General features: G+C 41.7%; 1 long non-coding RNA gene across 1 annotated transcript in view; it reads right to left on the minus strand.

Annotated features, from left to right (window-relative positions):
- LOC116444846 overlaps positions 1 to 16128 on the minus strand; it is a 51620-nt gene extending 35492 nt beyond the window's left edge. Inside the window, exons 1-2 of the long non-coding RNA XR_004240549.1 lie at positions 15077 to 16128; positions 13334 to 13481 (exon numbers count right to left, since the gene is read on the minus strand). This is a non-coding gene — a long non-coding RNA (uncharacterized LOC116444846). The remainder of the gene's footprint in view (positions 1 to 13333; positions 13482 to 15076) is intronic.
- Between the last annotated feature and the right edge of the window lie 5412 nt (positions 16129 to 21540).

Raw genomic sequence — 21540 nt, forward strand, 5'->3', positions numbered from 1 at the left:
CCTCAGGGGTTGGTATTGGGACCACTGGGAAGGGAGGCCATCCAGAGGGACCTGGACAGGCTTTAGATGTGGTCTACATGAAGTTCAACAAGTCCAGCAGGTCCTGCACCTGGGTCAGTACAACACCCAGTGTCAATACCGGCTGGGTAGAGAATGGATTGAGAGCAGCCCTGAGGAGAAAGGCTTGAAGATGTTGATTGATGAGAAACTCAACATGAACCATCAATGTGCACTTGCAGTCCAGAAAGCCAGCTGTGTCCTGGGCTGCATCAAAAGCAGTGCAGCCAGCAGGGCAAGGGAGGAGATCCTGCCCTTCTACTCTCGTGAGACCCCACCTGGAACACTGCATCCAGCTCTGCAGCTCCCAACCACGTAGGGATAGGACAAGGTGGAATGGCCTCTAACTGATGGAGGGTAGGTTTAGAGTAGATATTAGGAGGAAATTCTTCACTATGAGGGTGGTGAGGCACTGGCACAGGTTGCCCAGAGAAGGTGTGGATGTCTCATCCCTGGAATTGTTCACGGTCAGGTTGGATGAGGCTCTGAGCAACCTGGCCTAGTTGAAGGTGTCCCTGTCCAGGGTAGGGGTTGGAATAAGATGGTCTTTAAGGTCCCTTCCAACCCAAGCCATTCTATGATTCTATGAAATTACATTCCCTAGCAATAACACAACCCTTCCTAAACAAACACCCGATTAAAGAAAAGACAGTTCTCTGATTTCTGGAGCCCTATGCAAACCAGATCTCTTGGATGGGGAGAAAAGTGAATTTTCAGAGTATGGGAGTCTATAAATATACACATACAAGGAATACCTCCAACACTGCCTCCTTCAGCAGACTGAACTCGAGTATGATTAGAACCAAAACCACCAACACGCTGCTTCAGATTAGAAAGCATACCACACAGACAAAAGTCACATCAGCTATGACTATGAAAGGAAAACATAAAATCTGGAAACAGGCAGGCAGCCACCAGGGTTGCCAAAATACTGCTCTCATGTGTAGAGAAAGTCTTGTAAAACCAGAAATACCAATGCATTTCTGAATTCTTTTTCAGGTACAGGTCAAGACAAGTTTCCCATGAAACCGTGAATTCCCATAAAAATGGGAAGAATCTCCACTGCAAAGAATTACAAGCTAATCTGGGTACAAATGTAGAGCAAATAAAGCAGGACATGGAGAAAAACCCCTGCCTGCATTAAGCTCTGCCAGGTCCCACACAAACCACCAGGTCGTTCCAGCTGGTCTACCAGCAATTTTGACTTGGTTTCTTAATTCCCAGCAGGGGAAAACAACCAATCAAACAAAAAATCCACCTCCCCAATATGCAGAAACAATGTTCAACATTTTTTTGTCAGGTTTATCTGAAAATATTGCCTGTGAAATATGCAGCCCCACACAGAATGCCTTCTGCCACTCATGTCCTCCCTTTAAAAGATCTTGCAAATGCTTAAAGCAATTGCCAGCCTTGTGCTTGTGCCCTGACATAAGAATTTCTCGTTTGCTTCTAGAAATGACTTAAGGGTTTGCTATCCATTTTGGAGCAGTGTACTTTTAACATATTTTATTACTATGACTTATAGCCAAGATGTGAAAACAGAATAGCTCACAGAACTATCATTTAAATCCACTGATACTTCATGTTTCACACAGCTAATACGATCTTTTGACCTACCAATCCAAATAACATTTAAAAGCTTGAATGGCAAGACGCTGTCTGCTCAGGGCTGCTGATACAGAAAGTCCCTGTATAAATCACAATATCACAGAAGTCACGAAAACTGTGAATTTTGGTGTCAGCTGTGAAAATATTCCATCTGGTTTCTGTCTTGTAGAAAAATGTTTAAAATCTGTCTAAGTACAGGAAGTTTATTTTTGCTTCCTCAGTGCAGCAGAAGTAAGCAGTGTAAGACTGGTGAATAGTGCCTCAGAGTTCTGATATTGCTCCAGGTGCTTGTGAGGTTTCCAAAACAACATTTTGGGTTTCATTCAGACATCCAACTGCACCACTATTTAATTTCACACCCTTAATCCAGACTGAGCAACTCACGGAGCGCATTTCTAATAGTTACACTTGAAAATATAACAAAAACAATAATGGGCCCCATAACATCAGTGGATTAAAGCTGACTTTGACAGCATATTCTGGGCAGAGGGTTGGTGTTGTGAATACATCTGCATCAATAAGCATTTGCTCCCCTGACATGTTAGATCCCTACTAGTAGTAAGGCACTAGTAAAGCCAGTCAATTCACCCGAACACCTACTTGCAGATTCTGGAGTTTAGGCAGGGAGTTTCAGAAGGCTGGGGCCTTGGCTCTTTTTATGTAGCTCTTGACAGGGACTGATTTTATACTTTCACTTTATTTCTCTTTTTCATTTAGGTCATTCATCTACTTAATGGAAACTGTATAGAAAAATTATGATAAAAAATTACACAAGAGATATATTACTTTTTAAATCCCCATCACTACCATTACCCCATCCCAGCCAATGTGACATTCAGCAAAGAGCCCAATATTCGTTTTATTTATACTCTGTCACTTTCCTGAGATTCCTGACAACTGGGATCTCTATACAGTATTAGTCAGACCTAGTATAAAAAGAGAGCAAGAAGCCAACATAAGAAGGAAAAAGAAACAGCGGTGTAAGAGAAATTCAAGATTTCCAAGGACCTGGCTTTTCAAAGGTGCTTAGAATAGACTCAGAGCTATTTTCAAAGGAGCTGAAAAAAGACCAGTGCCTACCAAGACCTGGTTTGCTTACCCCCTCTTGTTTCCCCTCCACCAAAAGTCTCCCTTTCTCTAGCACCTCAGCAAAGGCTTTAAGCATATGGTCAGGTGGAGGGGTCATTTCATAGCTCAAGGGGGTGGGCTTTGGATCGAAGAGCTTGATAGCACCTTTTAGGGCAAACACCTGTGAGGGGACTGTCTGGGTTCAAAAGGAACTTTTGAGTGATTTGATAATTTAATGAAAAAATGAATGACCTAGGAAAGCCTTGTCAGTCCTAGGTTCCTGCATGACAGCAAGACCTTTAAAACAAAGTATAAACTCCCTCCCCTTCAATCTGCAATGCCTCCCACAGGAAAAGCTCACCATCACACACATTTTAATCCATGGGTGGAGGTGCTGCTCCTTCAGCTTGTTACAGCAGATAACTCTCCTGTTTCCAATCCTCCATTATCTGGCTGTCTTTCCCCACACCTCCACCCATGCTAGCAGGTTCTTTGTTCTCCAGGGGATTGCTTTTGCAAAGGGCAAAGAGTGACTGAAACAGGCAGGAGGCACCTACCACAATTGCTTTTCCTTCCCAGGTGACTCCCAGTTTTTTATTTTCCTACGGCACTTTGTGTGCAGGGGGAACAAGGGTAAAGAGGCCTTTAAAAGATAGTAGGGAACTGCTGTGGTGGTTTCAAGATGGAGCATGCAATTGCTATTTTTGATTGTGTTAACCCAGGCGTAATTATGTAATTATCCACAAAAATTTAGTCAGAGTTTTGCATATCTAAATCATTAACTTTAACAATTGACAGACTGCTTTGATTAGTATTTTCACAGACTAGCATAGCATACATTTGTCAGCTTTCCTATGATTAGTTGTAATTTGGAATTTGTTTATGCAAAATGTTTTTATTGCTTGTTTGGGGGGGAGGGAAAAAAAGGAGGGCAGAAAAGACATGTTTATCCTGTCAGGAGATCCTACAGAACTTACTAGGGATGCTGCAAATGTATTTTTGCTGTGCTTTAATGTCATTTATATGGTGAACTGATACAGCAAACATTGGCTTGTACTTGTTAAGGAGAACATGAACTCTTGGTGAGCACCTTTTGCCATACAAAATATTTTAATCAAAGTTTAAGTAAATGAATTCAGAAGCACCTAGCACTTTATGCAATGATGTATTTTAAGTCTATTGCTTTCCAAAAACAATACTGGTGCATCATGCAATCAATGCGAACACTTTAAAATGCTGCTTGTGTCAAATACTATAACGCCAGCTCAGCCTTTTCATTCAGCATTGTAATCGATATCATAATTTAAGATGCAGTTTGTTAAGCTAAGCAATAATTAATGATTCCATCCTGCACCTGCTGGTGGATCGGTTTCTGTGTTAAGCCCTCCAAAAGAGAAATCTGAAAGCCACATAGTTTATCCTTCACAAAGCAAACCCTACTGTAGCAGAATTGTGTTGACATGAGGAACCGCAATGACTTTTAAGTACTGTGGTGTGGAGTCTGGTGATTCCTACGTTACCAACAGAGGTAAATTTAGTGCCAGAAAGTTTTCACTTCCTTACTCTGATTCCCAAGTGAAGGACACATGTGACAAAATGCATCTTAAAACAATGCATACATTACCTCCAGACATTTTGACTGGATTAGTGCCACCATTTTTCAGCAGCTGGTGGGCACAGTTTTTCTCTGGCTGGCAGGGAGTTCAGGTAGGATCACAATTCTTGCCTTGCACCACCATTAGAACTTCCACATCCTGAAGCACTAAGAGTCTTTGTGTTATCCTCTTTCATACAAATAATTTTAAAAATTGAGTAAACTCACTGCTTTTTGTGAAAATTCTCCTATCCAGCAGCCTCTCCCTGACTAGTTAATCAACTTTCACATGTTTTCTCAGAGAGGCAAGGGAAGCATGTTTTGACTTCATAACCAATGACAGATTATGATTTACAGCTTCATCTGCCCCATGGTAGCTGCAGTTCTGTAATTACAGTTAAAACTTACACACTTTCCACATGATCCTCAGAGACCACTGTGATGGACACAGCACAAATCCCAGATTTGCAGATCCTACATATGTCTAATAACCTCACCCAGTCAGACTTCAGTTTTCCTCATCAGAAGAGGAGGTTTGCTTCAGAGACACATGAACAACTAATGTGAAAGACACATCAGATGGATTTTTTTTATTATTATTCCTAAATCATTTAATATATAGATATATAGACATAGATAGATATAGATATATAAAAATAGCACGCTCTCATTAGTAGATTATCTAAGCCTCATCATTCAACATTCTCTACTCAGGTACCTGATGCCCAGTTTTAAAATCTCACTTCCTCAGTATAGCCGACTGCTGGCATATTCACTGCATCAGCTCTCAAAAGGCTGGCTTGCTGTTTGGAATTCACGGGGAGCAGCCCTGTCTGTCTTTGTAGGAATTTTGGCTGTATGACTGAGTACATGAAAATCAGGGAAACCAAAAGAAAAGAATGATCTTTTACCTGAGTTTCTTTCACCACTTGAAATCCATTGAAAGAGAGGCATCTTTGTAGCACAAGCTGTTGGCAACTCCTCTCTCCAGAGCGTATCATCAGTCCCAAGCTTGCAGTCTTTTATTCTTTTAATTTTAATTGGTTGCTCCTGCCTAGAAACCAGTTGGGAATTGAATTGCCTGTGTGTTCCCCATGCTCCAGAGCAATTGCCTGTATATTCCATGTGCCTCCAAGCAGTTGCCAGCCTGCTCCTCATTATTCCTAGTAAATGCCAGTAATCTGTGCACTGGTGTGTAAAACTTAGAGTACTTGATTGCGTCAGGAAGGAGAACAGCATGAGTTGTGGTATATGTTTCTATTTCCACTTTACCTTAGGATATGCACTCTGTCCCAGCCTTCGGCCTCAGCATCGTGAGAACAGCTCATCGGGGGGTCAGGAAGGAGAAGCATCTTTAGAGGACCTAGATCTGCATGGTCTTATGGATGGCCCCAAGGAATGTCCCAAAATTCTTGTATCACCTACTTCTACACCTCACCTGTCCATCCTGCTAATGCTGATGTTAAGGCAACTTTGCACCGCTGTCATCCTTACAGCAGGATTAATATCTCGCAGAGGGTTTGCTGCTGCAGGGTCACTGTTTCCCCATGAAGCTGAACAGGTCTCAGGTTCTGCCTGGAAGGGAACACTACAGCACTAGTGCCCTATCATCTATTCCCGTTGAGCCAGGTAAAGGCACGAGTAGGCTAGGCTGGGTGGCAGGGATGAACAGAAGCCATTAATTAAATAGCTCCTCTGTCCCTTTTAGAGCCACTCGTTTATGAACCCCATTTCGAGATGAGTGGTTCCTTCTGCATTAAGTGGGATAAGTTAGCACAAGAGAGACACAAGTATAGGAAGGAAGGATGGCAAATTTGACTCTTCTGTAATATGTTCTTCCTACCCGCACAACTTCCAAGCAAATGAAAGAAAGATAACAGTGACTCACTTCCTCCAAGATTATACCGAGAGTGAAGAAAATGCTGCTCTCCAAATCACCAATCTGTGCAGAGCTCCTGTCAAAGCTCCCATTACCCATCACTCTGGATCTAGCCTCCAGGCCAGGAAAGCCATGCAGAATCAAAAGGATATTTCCAGTGTTTGATTATCAGGAGCTGCAGTTGTTCACAAAATCTAAACTAAAATAAGACTGCATTAAGTGCCTGTTTAGAGACTGACCACCATATAGGAGTCTCTGTGCATCAGACACTTTTGCAGCCCAAATCAGAAAAGTTACCCAGAACTCTTCAGTCTTTTTTCTGTGTATGGGGATACTTTTGTCATCTCCTCACTTCTTTACATCCTTCTCTTCATGCTGCATTTTCCTGTGACTATTCCAACAGCTTTTCCATTCAGCGGACAAGGCAAGAGCTACAGATGTCATCCATCTGGACCTCTGCAAGGCCTTTGACAGTCCCCCACAACATCCTCATCTCTAAATTGGAGAGATGGGCAGACTATTCCATGGATAAGGAATTAGCTGAATGGTCACACTCAAAGAGTTGCAGTAAACAACTTGGTGTCTGGATGGAGACTGATGCCAAGTGGTGTCCCTCAGGGATCTGTACTGGGACCAGTAGTATCTAATACCTTCACCAATGACACAGAAAAAGGGACTGAGTGCACCCTCAGCAAATTTGCATGTGACACCAAGCTATGTGGTACAGCTGAAACACCTGAGGGATGGGACATCATCCAGAGGGACCTGGACAAGCTCAAGAAACGGGCCCATAGGAATCTCAAGCTATTTAAGGAGGCGTAGTGTAAGATCCTGCATGTGACTTCAAGTGATGCCAAACACAAATACAGACTGGGCAGAGAATGTGTTGAGAGCAGCCCTGAGGAGAAAGACTCAGGAGTTGGTTGATGAGAACCTTAACATGACAATGAGTGCTGGCAGCCCAGGAAGACAACCATATCCTGGGCTGCATCAAAAGGAGCCTGGCTAGCAGGTCAAGGGGGATGATTCTCCCCATCCACTCTCTCTGGTGAGACCCCACCTGCAGCACTGCATCCAGCCGAGTACAGGAATGTTGCGAGCCCAGAGTAGGGCCACCAGAATGATCAGAGGGCCGGAGCACCTCCCATATGAATACATGCTGAGAGACTTAGGGTTGTTCACCCTGGAAAAGAAAAAGCTCTGGGGAGACCTTATAGCAGCCTTAGAGCGCATGAAAGGGTCTTATATAAGAAAAATGGGGACAGACTTTCTAATACAGCTTGTAGTGATAGGAACGAGGGGAATGGGTTTAAACCAAAAAAGGGTAGATTCAGACTAGATATATTAGAAGAATTTTTTTACTGTGAGGGTGGTGAAACACTGGAACAGGTTGCCCAGAGAAGCTGTAGATCCCTCCTCCCTGGAAACATTCAAGGTCAGGTTAGACAGGGCTCTGAGCAACTTGATATAGTTGAAGATGTCCCTGCTTATTATAGGGGGGTTGATCTATATGGCCTTCAAAGGTCTCTTCCAACCCAAAGCATTGTATGATTCACTTTTCTCACCTCTAATTCAGTTGCCTCTTGACCTATCCTAGGTCCATGACATTAGCCTCCCCATAATGCAACCATTTTTTGTCCTGATGATGAGCCAGCCACACACTGCCTTGCCTTATTCAGTTTAGGAACTGCCTATTACAAATCCTCTTCCACCCTTCTGACACTCAGAGCTTTCCTACTTTAGTGTACTCGGAAGGCCTCAGAAGCAGCAGTTCTCTGCAGAATTCTTTTCTCTGAAATGTGAGCTCCATAACATTGTTGGTTGTATTTTCCTTTATCAAGCAGCTCCAAAGGGGAATCTATATTTAAACAAAAGTACTGTCATAAGAGATATCCTACTCAGACAGTAAATCTCAACTCTTCATGTAATCTGAAGCTTCTAGAGACATTCATTAACTGTTATTTCCAGTACAAGTGCAAATGCTTTCCCTTGAAACAGTTTGGCTGTGGGCTTGGTTTAGGTTCAATAGTGTATAAAGATGGTAATTCTTCACTCTGTATTGAATTACACAGTAGTCCCTTGAATAGGCTGGCATGGTTTGTGTGAATTACTGCTACTTCACCTCCCAGACTCCTTCCTTTGACAGAGTGGGCAGCTATTTCACCCTGCTTCACAGAGCTTGCTACCTCTCTGCTTTCATCAGGATGAGGCTCCTTTCATTTCCTGCTGCTTCATCCCCCTTTGCTCACAGAAGAGCATCTGGCATTTCTCTAGGTCTGCTGCTGTAATGTTCCTGCTGCTCCTCCCTGTGACATGAGTACAAGGCTTGCTGAGAAGAAGAGATGGTACAAAAACAGACTTACTTTCTTTCACCCATCTGCTTACCCAAGTAAAGACTAAGACTGATTTTTCTGCTAGGCTTAAATTCCGAGTGACTAGGACAGCCCCTGCAGTAAATCAAAAGCTTCCTCTTCATTTTTTTTTGTGGTGTAGTGCACACTAAAATAATTCAAATTTAGTATCCTTTTTTAGCCACCCATTTCAAAGGAAAACAACTTCTTTATCAGCTTCTTACTCCAATTTCTTCCTTTCTGGCCCCCAAATTCCTTCAAGTACACCACAGCAGACTCAAAATGTAAAGCAAGGCACTTTCACAAGAGGTCTTGCGGAGGACCAGTGTAATACAAAACATCATTCTGGTAGTAATGTTGTTCAGTAGCTATCCAACTATTTTCCATCAGTGGGAGTGCTTAGATGTATCTCAAGGAGAATCTGACCTCTAAAAGAGGCATATTGCCCATTTCTGTGTGAAACATACACTGCATCCTATGAGCAAAGAAGGCAGGCTAACCTTTGAACCACCGGCATTTCATAGCTGGAGCTTCCAAACAGTGATGGGGGTTAAATTGGCACTGCCAGACAAGCTGCCCGGAAATGTAGGAACACTGGACTTTGAACCCTTCCTCCTAAGAGCCACAGCTGAATCTCCCAGTTTCTAACACACTGACAGAATTCTCTGCTCTTTTCTCTTTCAGACATTTAAAAGGAAGTGTGTTTTCTCTTCCATGAAATTTGGGAAAGGAGGAATATGTCTCTCCTTGCCAGCAGAAAAAGCAAGGGCTGTCAAGACACCTAAATCTGATCATCTTCAGTGCACTAGCAGGGCAGGGTTTTGTTGGGTGGCTGCAGTAGCACTGTACAAAAACCACGTCAAAAGGAGCCATTTAAACCCATGTAAATCATGTTCACTGACGTATAACCACATCCATCACTCCTAAATGATATGCCAATCCAAAAAGTGGGGCACCAGATCCTTCCATCGTGCTCAAAATGAATACTAACTTACCCTCCTTGCATCTTCAGGGAGTTCTATGCCTCTCAGTTTAACACAGGTCACGGAACGTGACTCCTCAGTATTAAGCAGAGCCCAGCACAGGACGGCGGTGGCAGTGTTTGCAGTGTTGTTCAAACGCTCCTCATTTGACAGTGCCCTTCATTTATAGTTAACGAGGATGTGACAGCCTATTCTCCTGGCGTACCATCCAACCACACGCAAAATCCTGCATGTGCCTCGCACTGCAATCCTATTTTTATCAGAATAGACATGTGCACTGAGGCTTTAACCAACAGCTGAGACAGGGTTTTAGCGTGAGATTTTCAAACCTGTCTCAGGTATTTAGAAGCACAAATTGCATTGAAAGACTAATTGAACTGTGCTTCTAAATCCCTCAGGTGCTACTGAAAATCTCTCCCTTAATAACTTGGAATCTCCTAAAGAGTAAACCTCATCGAACTTAGATGGGTATGCAGATCCCAGGGTTAAGATTTGAAAAATGCTCTGTACTGGCTTAACTCCCATTGACTTCAGTGGGAACAGAATTAAGTTGACATTGAGCCTTTTTGAAAATTCCCCTCCAGGTGTGTTTTCTCTCTTTGAATTTGAATAATCTGTTAACTGCTGAGATTGCTTTTTGATGTATCAGTATGAAGAATTTTACAGGAGTTTTTCACCTGAATTTTTGGTGAAATTAGACTCGAAAAACTGCAGTGTACGCGAAAAACTTTATCTGCTAAACCTACAGAAGGAACTGTTTATTTTCTGTATGTGTTTTGCTTCTATTATTATTATTATTATTATTTATCCTTCAGCAGCAACACAGGAACTGAAACCGCAGACTTTATTGTGGGAGGTGCTGTGCATGGTCTGTTAAAATATTTGTACGATACACAGGCAAGCTGTCTAACTTAACACTAATAGTCAGACTCCAGAGAAACCAAAGAATCATAATGAAGATCCCCAGCAGGTGTAATTATACAGCAGCATTTCAGTTACTATTTCACCTCCTTGCAGACATTATCAGGAGATGGGGATTTCCTTCAACTCCCCTGAATGTTTTAGTTTACCTTTTAAATTAGCCCTACTTACAAGTATGACTAAAGGGTTGGTTTTTTTTAATGCTGGTGGGTCCCTCACTACAGTCTCATGGGCTGCACTCTACTCTCTGAGATGCACAAAACACAAACTTTTAGGGTTACAAACTGTATTTGCTTTCAAATTGAATAACACATTAGGGCACAAGCTTTGCTTCTGCGATGCAGGTTTTAACAATACAAGTAAAAGGAAATAGACAGTGAGGAGCCCTCTATTTTGCAATAGCATCACTGAGGACAGACTCTCTATGGCTCAGACTCCTTACGAGAAAAAATAGCTGCACTAACAGCGCTTGCAAACAGCACGATAACCACTCCTTTGTTCCCACCAAAGATACAAGAGCAGAATCCTGTAAGAGAAGTCATCTGATATGTCAGCTCATTAAATTAGTCAGAATGGGTGAATGGGGAAGAGGAATATACCATTGTAAACGTATGTTAATTAACAAATGCTATAAGAGAGGCATTTAAATGTATGAAAATGAATATTAATGAGATGAAAACACCTAATTATTGTGTATCTAATGGTATTATCCAGAGCATCCAACAGAAAATGCCTACTTGTCATGCATCTAAGGCAACAGTGCGAACCTTCAGACACAAAGATTCAGTGTACGTATAGATCATATTATGACTTTAATTACAGACCTTGCAAAATATCTGCACTGAAACTTGAATTTGGAAGGATTTTTATTTATTTTTTTAAAAAGTTAGATTTCACCAATTTCTTAAATCATTGTTGCACTTCAGAACTACGTTTCTTTGTAGTGCTTCTGAAACATTATTCTGAAGTGTTTCAATGTCTCTGCCTGCACATCTCCATTTTGCAAGAATACAATTAGGAATGGTGGGCTGTAAACTGGCCTGCGATGAAGTTCTGAGGAATTTTTCATGAAATTGCATGAAGCTAAAAGCTGTCTGGATGAAATTCCTCCCTTTGCAGACAGCTACCTGGAGAAATCTTGAGAATCCTGAGTTAAAAATAGTGTGAATTCCTGGAATTAAAGACTGCTTCATAATAAATATGCATTAGAAAGCTGAAATAAAATTATACAGGCCACTTGAATTCTATTACTTCCTAATTACTCAGTGGTTGGCTTCACAACCTTAATGTTCTTTTAATGTAAGTTTTTCAAGGTGAGGTTTTTTGGGGTTTGGGTTTTTTAGAGTAATTGCAGATAGAAAGCAAATTTCTTGATCCCAGGTAGGACAGAAGGAGTTTTTCTTTATAGGCAAAATTCTAAACTGGCACAGCTATGCACCTATTCCCTGTCCAAGATTCTAGTGCATATGCCAAGAACATTTACATAGAAGGGGATATTTTAATGACTACTCTCTGCATGGTATTTGCAGTCCCAAGAAGACTAATATCATTCACACATACAATCAATGAAATCTTAGTCCTACCATCAAAACAATTAGTAAAAATAGAGCACATTAACTTAGTATTTGAGCCAGAATTGATTCCCAGAAGATAGCATTCTCCTCTCTCAAAACTGAGTTATTAATACATATATAAGAACCAATGTGACAAGCACTTCAGATATACCTTGACATATATATTTACTGTCACTCAAAATGACTTACAAAGCATCATATTTTATAAAATATTATATCTTATTCACACTTCTAATTTTCTTACGAGACTGTCTTTTCATACGGTTCTTACCGAACTGTAACAAAAATGTCTGTGAAACAGAGATACACGATTCTGGTGGATTCACCTTATTCACTAAGCTTTTTATCCTTTCAGAGAAAGAAATTAAGTTAGTTCGTATTACTTACTTTTAATAAATCCATGCTGCCATCTATTTACCACCCATATTGCTGTAGTTGCTCCCAAACTGATTGCTTTACTAATAACTCCAGCAACGTGCTTGGTACTGAATTAAAATTAAATGCACTGATTTGAAATCACCAGACTGTCTCCTGTTCCCATTGGCAGGTAACTGCTGTTCACCTCAACAAACTGAAAAATTCGAGTAACAGCACCCGTGTATTTACATTACTGCATGTGTTAAGTTCCTCAGAGGGATTTCCCAGCCTCATATATAGAAACCATCAAAGCACTTTTGCTACCACAATTAGCAGTGGGCAGAACAAATCTGTCAGCAGTATTTTGTACTGCTTGGAATACCATTGAATTTCTAACATAAAAAAAAGCTTCCAGCAGTTACAGTTTAACAGGGGGTTGAGTTAACAGTCTTTGAGTTACAATTTCTACAGGGAGCAGAGCCACGTTGTAGTGTCATGGTTAAACTACACAGAGGAGTGGTATCAGCATCTGGTATGTGGTACTAACCCCATTTCTTGCCCATACTCTCTGGCTATGCAGATGGCTTCAGTAAAAGGCACTAGTGTGCTTCAGGTAAGCCAGCTCAAGTTAAAAATACTAATAGTAGTGTATTTGGTGGCAAATAACTACACTTTTTTGTTATTTTTCTCTCATGTCTGTTTGAATCTATAGCAATAAATTGTATCAATACAAGCTGGTGCATTTCTTACATGGGACCTTTTTGCAAGCAACTAGAGTAACTGTACAGTGAGGGTGAGGCCTTTTAAAAACTAAGACCAAATCCTTGCTTTTACTGGAAAGTAAAACTGTACACTGTATGGAACAGGGACAGATGCCTTCAAAATGACAAGAAACAATACCAGCTCTGTCAAAACGAAATTTTTGGGTCCAGGGAACTTACCTACTTCAGGCACAGGAAGCAGTCCTGCATGGTGGTTAGCACTTTGACCTGAATGGAAGCCAGTCACAAGCTGTGGTAGTGCACATTTTATGGAAGACACTTGGTCCCTCATTCCCCCACAGACAGCAAAAACCATAAATCATATCCTCTGTAGAAAAAAATGATGTAAATTCATTCTGAACAAAACTAGAAATATATTTGTAAATGTTCAATTCACATGAAAAAGAAAATTATCCCTTTTCAGAGGATTTACACAGTCAATATTAAACTACTGAGCAGAAGAGCTGAAGATATTGATAGCCAGTAATGCAGATGAGATTGCTGTTAATTGTTAACATCTCCTGGGCTACGCTTCCTATGTCCCTGCACAGATGATGAATAAAATTATTTACCTATTCAAATAATGAGAGCTATGCATTTTGATATCCACATACACGGTAACTCAGACCTCCTCTGAGACCCCTACCTGTAATTAGGAACAGATGTAGGATCTTGTTCCTGAATTGATAAAAACAAATTTCAGCCCTCCAATGATATATGGCTTAGTGGCACAGTAATGGGAAGAATACCTCTGCAGAAGAATTCCCCTTTCGGCACTGGATCTACTCAGCTCCCCTCTGGCTCAAGAACCCTACTACTTTAGATCCAGTGCTTTTCCATCACTGTTTTGGGACACTCACTGAAGCACAGGTGACACAGCAATGCATAGCAAGAAAGTGACAAGCAGTGTTTATATGACTTCACCTCTGATAAAGAAAACCACATATCTGTACCCTTCAAAACCACAGTAATTCTCTAACACTTCTCCATGATGGAGCCATTTAAAATTAAGTATACACCACATTATGTGCTTTCAGCAACAATTCTCACAGCTCAGCATGTGCAGCTGGGGAACACTCTTCAAATTATTTCATGGGGGAAACTCAAGATGACATTCAGCATAACATACTCCATTCTCCAAATGTCACACTACTGCAGGAGAACACACCCACCACAAAGGTTTCATGAACTGAAAGTAGCTGAATTTCTTACTTTGCATCAGCTGGCTGAAATAACCCAAGGGATTCAGGTACCTGCCCATTCTCTTGCTCTCACACATAGCTATGTATTGGCCCAGCAGAGGAGTAAAGGCTCTGAAGGGAATTTGCCATCTATACATGCTGCAGGCTGACCCTTCCCCAGTCAGATGCATCACTTGGACCACCCCATGTGTACCAGCCCCACTGGATACTCCAACAACAACAAGTCACTGAGGGCCTATGGCCAGCCCAACCATTCACAGCACTAGACCTGGAGGCGTTCAAATAAGTTGCTGTGTTCATTTTCATCAAGTGACAAGTAAAGCTGCCTTCCTTCATGTTCCTTTCCTGACCACTAAATGTCCCTCACTTGATTTACCCTCATCCAGCAAAGCTTATAATTCCCACTGGCTCCTGGCATAGGTGACTGAAATTATGCCTTGTGAAAACCCAGAAGAGCTGCAGCTCCTCTGGTCTGTAGAATAGAGACAGAAATTTGTATTTACTGAGGTCACCTCAGTACAAGAAAGTTGCACCGGTTTCATTTAAATCTGACCAAAACAATTCAAGTTAAACTGATGTGAATGCCTTCATACATCTTTATTTAAAGATGTTAAATGGGAGTTTACTTGATTTCAAACCTAATCCAAACCTAAAAGAAGTGACCAGATGAAATAAGACTGTCCATGCCACATTTTCCATTGGTTTAACTAAGCAGGCTTACCAGTAATCTTTGTGGAACTCCCTCATGTATACATGGTCTGAAAATACATTCGCTCTCCAGCATTACCCTTCTTCATGCCAGGAGAATTTGCAGCTGGAAGGGGCTCTGGGGAATCTCAGTGCCTAGAAATAAAAGGATTGTGGAGGAGAATCATAGCTGCTGTGCTCACCAGCCCTCCACGGACATCGCCTAAATTACCGTAATTAATAAGGGGGAATATTTCTGCGCTCCTCAGTAGTTTATAAATGTTACAAAAAAAGGAATGTTTTATATGTCCCCTGATGGGTTTTAAATGTTAATAAATGATGTGCAAGGAGGTATTTTACATCTCTCTATTTAACAGTGAGCTGACAGCTGCAATTATAGGCCAGTCTCTGACCCCAGGAATCAGGAACCTGAGGAGTAAATGGAGTAACTTTCTTCCAGAATAACACAGTGCATTGGGATGCTGACTCAGTGTTTAAACATCCAGACACAGAACCAAGGCGAGACATTTCTGACACCCTGGAATCTCCCTTGGCTGCAGTATGCACTTGCCAGTCACTGGTACCTGCTTACTTTGTCACCAGAGCCCAGTGCCACTCTTCCAGTGGTAGCACGAGCTCGTCATCTTACAGGTACAGGAGAGAGAATAGAGCAACCAGTCAACTTGCTATATCACTCATCTGCTGTGGACTAGAAAAAGAGCAGGAAGACTTGGCACGTCCAGGATAGCAGAGGTGGACAGGGGCATTGCATATGTCACTCTTCACTTCATGTGCTCTTTCACTCTTTTGGCCAAAAACCTATAACTATTGAAACACTGCAGCATTCTCTCTGGTATGAGGTTTCTGTGCCTGCACACGTACCTGCACCAGCATGAAGAGTCTAGGAGCATCCCTATCCTTTCAAAAGGTAGCAAAGTGACTGCTCAGTAATGCATGCCCCAGCAGAAAGCCCCACTAGTTTTCAGTAAGCCCTAGTTACTACTCTTCCCTTCTGCTCTGCCCAGCCCTCAGCAGAACAGAGCTTCTACGAAGTTAAAGGCAGCTTGAAGCAGTATTTTAGCTATGTATGTTTCAGGTTAAAACCTTTGTTACAAAGTAACAGCAGAGGAAGAAGAATCTTTGTTTTTGCCAAGGACCTAAATCTGCTCACAACGCTATTCCTGCATGGCTGTGTATTTTCATCTTCTTCTTTGTCTTACCCAAAAATAACCTTTGGTCTTGATCCTTAAACTGGCTGCGTTCACTGTTGTTAGTGTGCACATTCATTATCCCTGTTAACCACTGAGGTACTGCCTAAGGCAGCACACAGCTGTTTTGAGGCACTTTAGTCCACGCTGTATGCGCTGCTTCACTCCATAGGAACTGCACCCCACTGACAACAAAAGGCAACTCTGACACTGAATGAAACCAAGCAGAACTGTGAGTAGCATCTTGCATTTCCACTACATCATCACAAAGGCTGAGGAATGGGTTTTACAATTCCATTAAAATCCAACAATGTAGTATTTTTGCCACTGACAACCTCTTGCTTTCTTTTATTTTAGAAGGGCAGAAGCTGAAAATGCAATATATTTGATTTATTAGGAAAACTAATTTTTTTATTATTTCGCACCTTTTTTTTTCCTACATGAGGGGTTGTAACTAATTTCTTTCCTCCTCCACTTTGTAGTGTTGGATTGGAATAGGGTTTGCTCAGCTATTAGAATTATAGTTTTCTTTCAATTACGTCTCCAAGTGCACCTCTGCAAAATTAGAAGAAATTTTGGGTGGAAAGAGCAAAGGTTTTTTTCAGATTTGGACAGAATTAGGTTAACATTTTCAGGGCATTTATGCTGTATCCAATTACAGACAAACACCATTTAACATCCTTTATTTATATATTCCTTCTGTTTTGCACAAAGGTTTCTCAGCTGTGTCTTAGGCATTAGGGTCTTATCAAAGTTAGAGTCTTTAGTACAGAATTTCTTGGACTAAGTCATAGCTGTTCTTCAGTTCCTGTCTGCATTTGGTTACACATTTCTTCTGGCTTGCATTAACTCATATATAAATGATTATGACCACTCTTTCATTCTTTAGAACTTTACTGTTATTGATTACGGAAGGGTTTCCAGAGCTTTTGAACAACAGGGACCACATGTTACTACTTTGTCTTAGGCATCATGTTCATCTCACTTGAGATGGCATATGTCAAGCACATTTATATTAAGTCAAATAACATTGCTTTCGCTACTACAGACATTATTTACCATGAAGCATGACAGTAGGTTATTACATTTGTCTGTCTAGATATTATAATTGCCTGGTAATTAAATTTAGGTAATAAAATGGGTAGAAGCAGCACCACCATATGGCTAGTCATGCCTCCATGGAACAACGGCTATAGGTACTGAAACTTAGCTTGAGAGTGAACAGCCACAAGTGTGTGGTAAAATCTTCTAGTGTCTAGAGACAGCAGAACTCGTGCAGAGCCAGGTACTGAAAGCTGTGGCACCAGGAAGGACATATGCCTGACCCTTGTGCCCTTCAAAGCCAAATCCCACAGGTGCTGGAGGTTACCCCCTCACAGGACCCCTCACTCAGCCCAATCTCTGAGAAGCAGCATATACAGCCCCTGCTACTTTCATACCTCTAACTCAAGGTGGGGGAAACCAATATTGTGCATGCCTCCTTGAAGGACTGCCAATCCCTGCAGCAGGAGATGAGGTAATACGGTAAGGAAGGCCAACAGCAGTTCAACAGAGAGGGCTGGATCTTCTTAGCCCTAATTATTGTGCAGCCCCATCAAACCAGCTGCTGTTCTGCTGTCAGCTACAGCCAATAGTCAAGACCAAAGAACAGAGATTACACATCCTGTCTCAGTTGCAATCTATTTTTTATGCTACAGCACTTCAGTGACATTCACAGGGTATGTCCTAAAAGTGTCTCACTCCTGCGCAGTCAAGTTAAAGTAATTCAGCAATGGCTCGTTTGCTGAAATATAAACATGGCACATGTCTTGTATTTGAAAGAGTGGGATTTTTCTATAGGGAAAAGTTATTTGCCATGGACTTGACTGATTTCGCAAGTTCTCTGTTTAGTAATAAAACACAGTTCTTTCACATTTACAAAATACAGTAATAATACTTACCATCTTATGGGCTGCTGTGAGGCATAATCCACTAATTCTTCTGAAGTGCCCAGAGATCCTCCAAAGAATGCAATCAAAAATAAAATTGCTGTTACAGTGCGGATACTGCAACATGATGTATCAGATGAGGCCCATGGAAAAGAAATACATATGGACAGATTCTTGCTAGCTGTTTCAGAGGTGTTTATTTCTCCAGCCGCATGGCCGGGGCTCAGCGGAGGAACTGTTCCAGTCACGGGACCAAGGGTCCTTCTGCCCGCGCAGGGAACACAAACCAACCAATGGGAACGAGGCTGAGCAGGGGCAGGGAAGCCCCGTGTCTGTGCCCTCAGGGCCCCTCTCCCAGGGCTACACGGCAGGGGGAGGGACCCTGACATTTCACCCGTTTATTTTTAACAAAAGGAGATTTAAAATTTAACATTGAGAACAACTGGATAAACATGATATAACAAGGACAGTTTCAAAACAGAACAAGCCACTCTCCTGAGTCTTTAAATGTCCAAACATATTCTTAGGAATATCTTAAGGCTGACAGAAGGGAGACAGGACTCTCTGTGCACACTTTGTTGGGGAACTGAGGCAGGAGAGGGTTTAAGTTCTTCCCTCCCCCTTTTCATTCCCCCCTCGGCATCAGAGAGGAGTTGTAGGGAAAGGGAATTGTATAGGGAAGCCATGGGGTGAAAAAGGGATTAGGAATAAACTGGGGATGGGGTAAACTTAGGAAAGGGTTCATACTGGGTATAGGGTAAAAGGGCAAAGTAGGTTGTTGGTAGGGAAGCTGCTGGGATGGATATTGTTTATAATTTTGTGCATAATGGCTGCCTTTGACCGGAATACCCCCAGGCCCAGTAACATTTGCTGCTTGTAATCCTTTTCTACCTTGCACAATTTTGAACTCCACCACCTCTGTATATCCCAAGCTTGGGATGCGTTTTTCAGGGTTATTCTTTTTAATAGCAGTTCTATGAACGAATATGTCTTCTTGGTTGTCACACCTCGTTATAAAACCATAATTTTGTTTAACATTATACCATTTTACTATTCCTAAAACCTTAGCTATGGTGATTTTTTCCTTTTTCCGAGTAATTGCCATTAGTACATATGAGGGATTTATTATATTAATCTCCATTCTCCATTACACTGGTGGAGATGACTGATTACAAATGACTGATTCTGTGTACGAGAGCAAAAGCTCACCACATTTTGGTATACCTCCGTGGTACCAGGAATCACATTACTCTTACCAGTATTTCTGCTTTTATATTCTTTTCTCTAAAACAACACCTAAGAATTTCATTCAAAAATAGAAGCCTCGCTAGGCAAAGTAAATTTGTGCACTTGTCAAACCCACAAAAATTATATAATTCCATAATATGAAAGATGTAACAAGTGAATTTACACATTCACAAAGCAGTATCAGGCACTGCTAGACACATACTGAAGGTGATATGACCTGTTGCTTGGACACAACTATTTCTTTTCACCGGATTACAGGAGAATCCACAACAACTAAGATCACTAGGCACATCACCTACATGCCTAACATTAGGAGGCATTTAGAGTCCCCAGATGCAACAGAAATTATAGATTTAAACCTACTTCAAACTAGACAGAGTACCTTCAAACAAGTTGAATGCCTCCATGGAAATATTTTACCAAATTTTGCTCACCCTTGAAGGTGAGTACATTATAAATCAGGAGAGCTAAGCTGGATTTCCATGTCTGCCACAAGACTCCAGTATGACTCCAAGCCAATACCAAGTAAGGGATTTTCTGGCATCCCAACCAAAGGTAGGGAGCTTGCACCACCTGGAAGCATCCAATCCAACCTGCAGCTTTAAAAAACTTCTTTCAATCCCTCTCTGCCCCTGTAAAATGGGTGTCATGTTTCTGTCTCTCATATCATGTATAATTGGGGTGCTTAATACATTGGGCCACTAATCTCAGCCCTTATGAACTAAGGGAGAACAAGCACAGTGATGACACCTCAACAGTGGCAACTACATATCTACATGCTGTCCACAGAGACAGAGAAAAGCCTGCCCCAAGTACACAATTTGAAGTGCCAGTCTTTGTTGAACAGGCTTGAAAGCTTAAAAAAATGCCCCTCTGGGCCTCCATGTTTCTTGTCCTTCAGTAATTTCAACGTATATATTCACTACAAGGAAATCAGGAGTGGAAAGAGGGGGCACTAATTAAGCCCTCCTGCTCCCCAGTTTTTGTGAGAAACTCAGCTCAAAACAGGTTTCTAGTCCAACAATTGCATTCTGTTTTTTATTACATGCTTTACGCATTCCTAGACCTTACCTAGATTAGAAGTGGATGAGCCAAAGCAAACACACATGTGCACATACACACAGAGTGCTAGCTGCATTTTTCTGTGTGAGAGAGAGAGAGTTTGCTTTCCCAGTCTTTCTGCATCTGTAGGCAGGAAGGCTTAAAAACATTGCAAAGAAAGTGTGTTCCCATGAGAATTCCTGCCTCACTCTCTGCAGATTAAAAGAAGCAATCTTTGCCTACTGTGCATGGGAATCCCAGTATTTTGGCATGGTTTTAACATCAGCATCATTAAAAACATTGATTTATTTTAATTGTCACCTTGTATCCTACACTGCCAAATGCAGTCAGAATGTCAATTCTTTATCAATGTGAGCTGTTGACATGGAAACAGATCTGCTGAAATGGAAGCAGTAAGAAAAGATGTGTTACTCCTCCAAGTTATACTTAGAAGTGGTAAATCTGTGTGTGCCAAAACAGATTTAAATACTCAATAAACTACAGAGAAGAAATAAACTATTTGGGGTGACAGTCATTTTAGTTGTTTACATCATAGACTGCATTTAGAAAATCTCCAGTGTTACTATGGTAACAGCTTTTGCTTAAACGTAGTTGTGGACGCACTTAAGGTATGATCTAAATTAACTGAAGATGGAGGAACAAAACTGGGCAGCAACTGCTGAAAGAGTGACTGGCTGCTTCCTATCAGCCCGACCTATCTGCTGCAGGCACTGGCAAGGGTACAGCCAGAGTGCTACGTAGCATAGACACCTTGGCTCATCCCCGTCCGTGCTCTCAGAGAGGACCTGAAGGAGCTGACAGACTGCACCAGGTAGGTTTTAGAGATAACAAAGGAAAACAGAGCTGCTTATCATCCCCACGCAGCTTGTAGTACATCCCGGAACTGCTTGTTCTCTCCCTCTGGTCACCAGATAGGTGATGGGAAGAGGAGGCAGGCAAATAAAGGAGCCTCTAAGAGGGGCTGGAGGCCTCTTTGGACATCTGGCATAGTTTGTGGCTTTCCTCTTTGGGATCTCTCCCAGGAAAGAGAGCAGGGCTGCAGAAAGGCAAGA

The sequence above is a fragment of the Corvus moneduloides genome, chromosome 5, assembly GCF_009650955.1.
Source record: "Corvus moneduloides isolate bCorMon1 chromosome 5, bCorMon1.pri, whole genome shotgun sequence".
In the NCBI taxonomy this organism is placed as follows: Eukaryota; Metazoa; Chordata; class Aves; order Passeriformes; family Corvidae; genus Corvus; species Corvus moneduloides.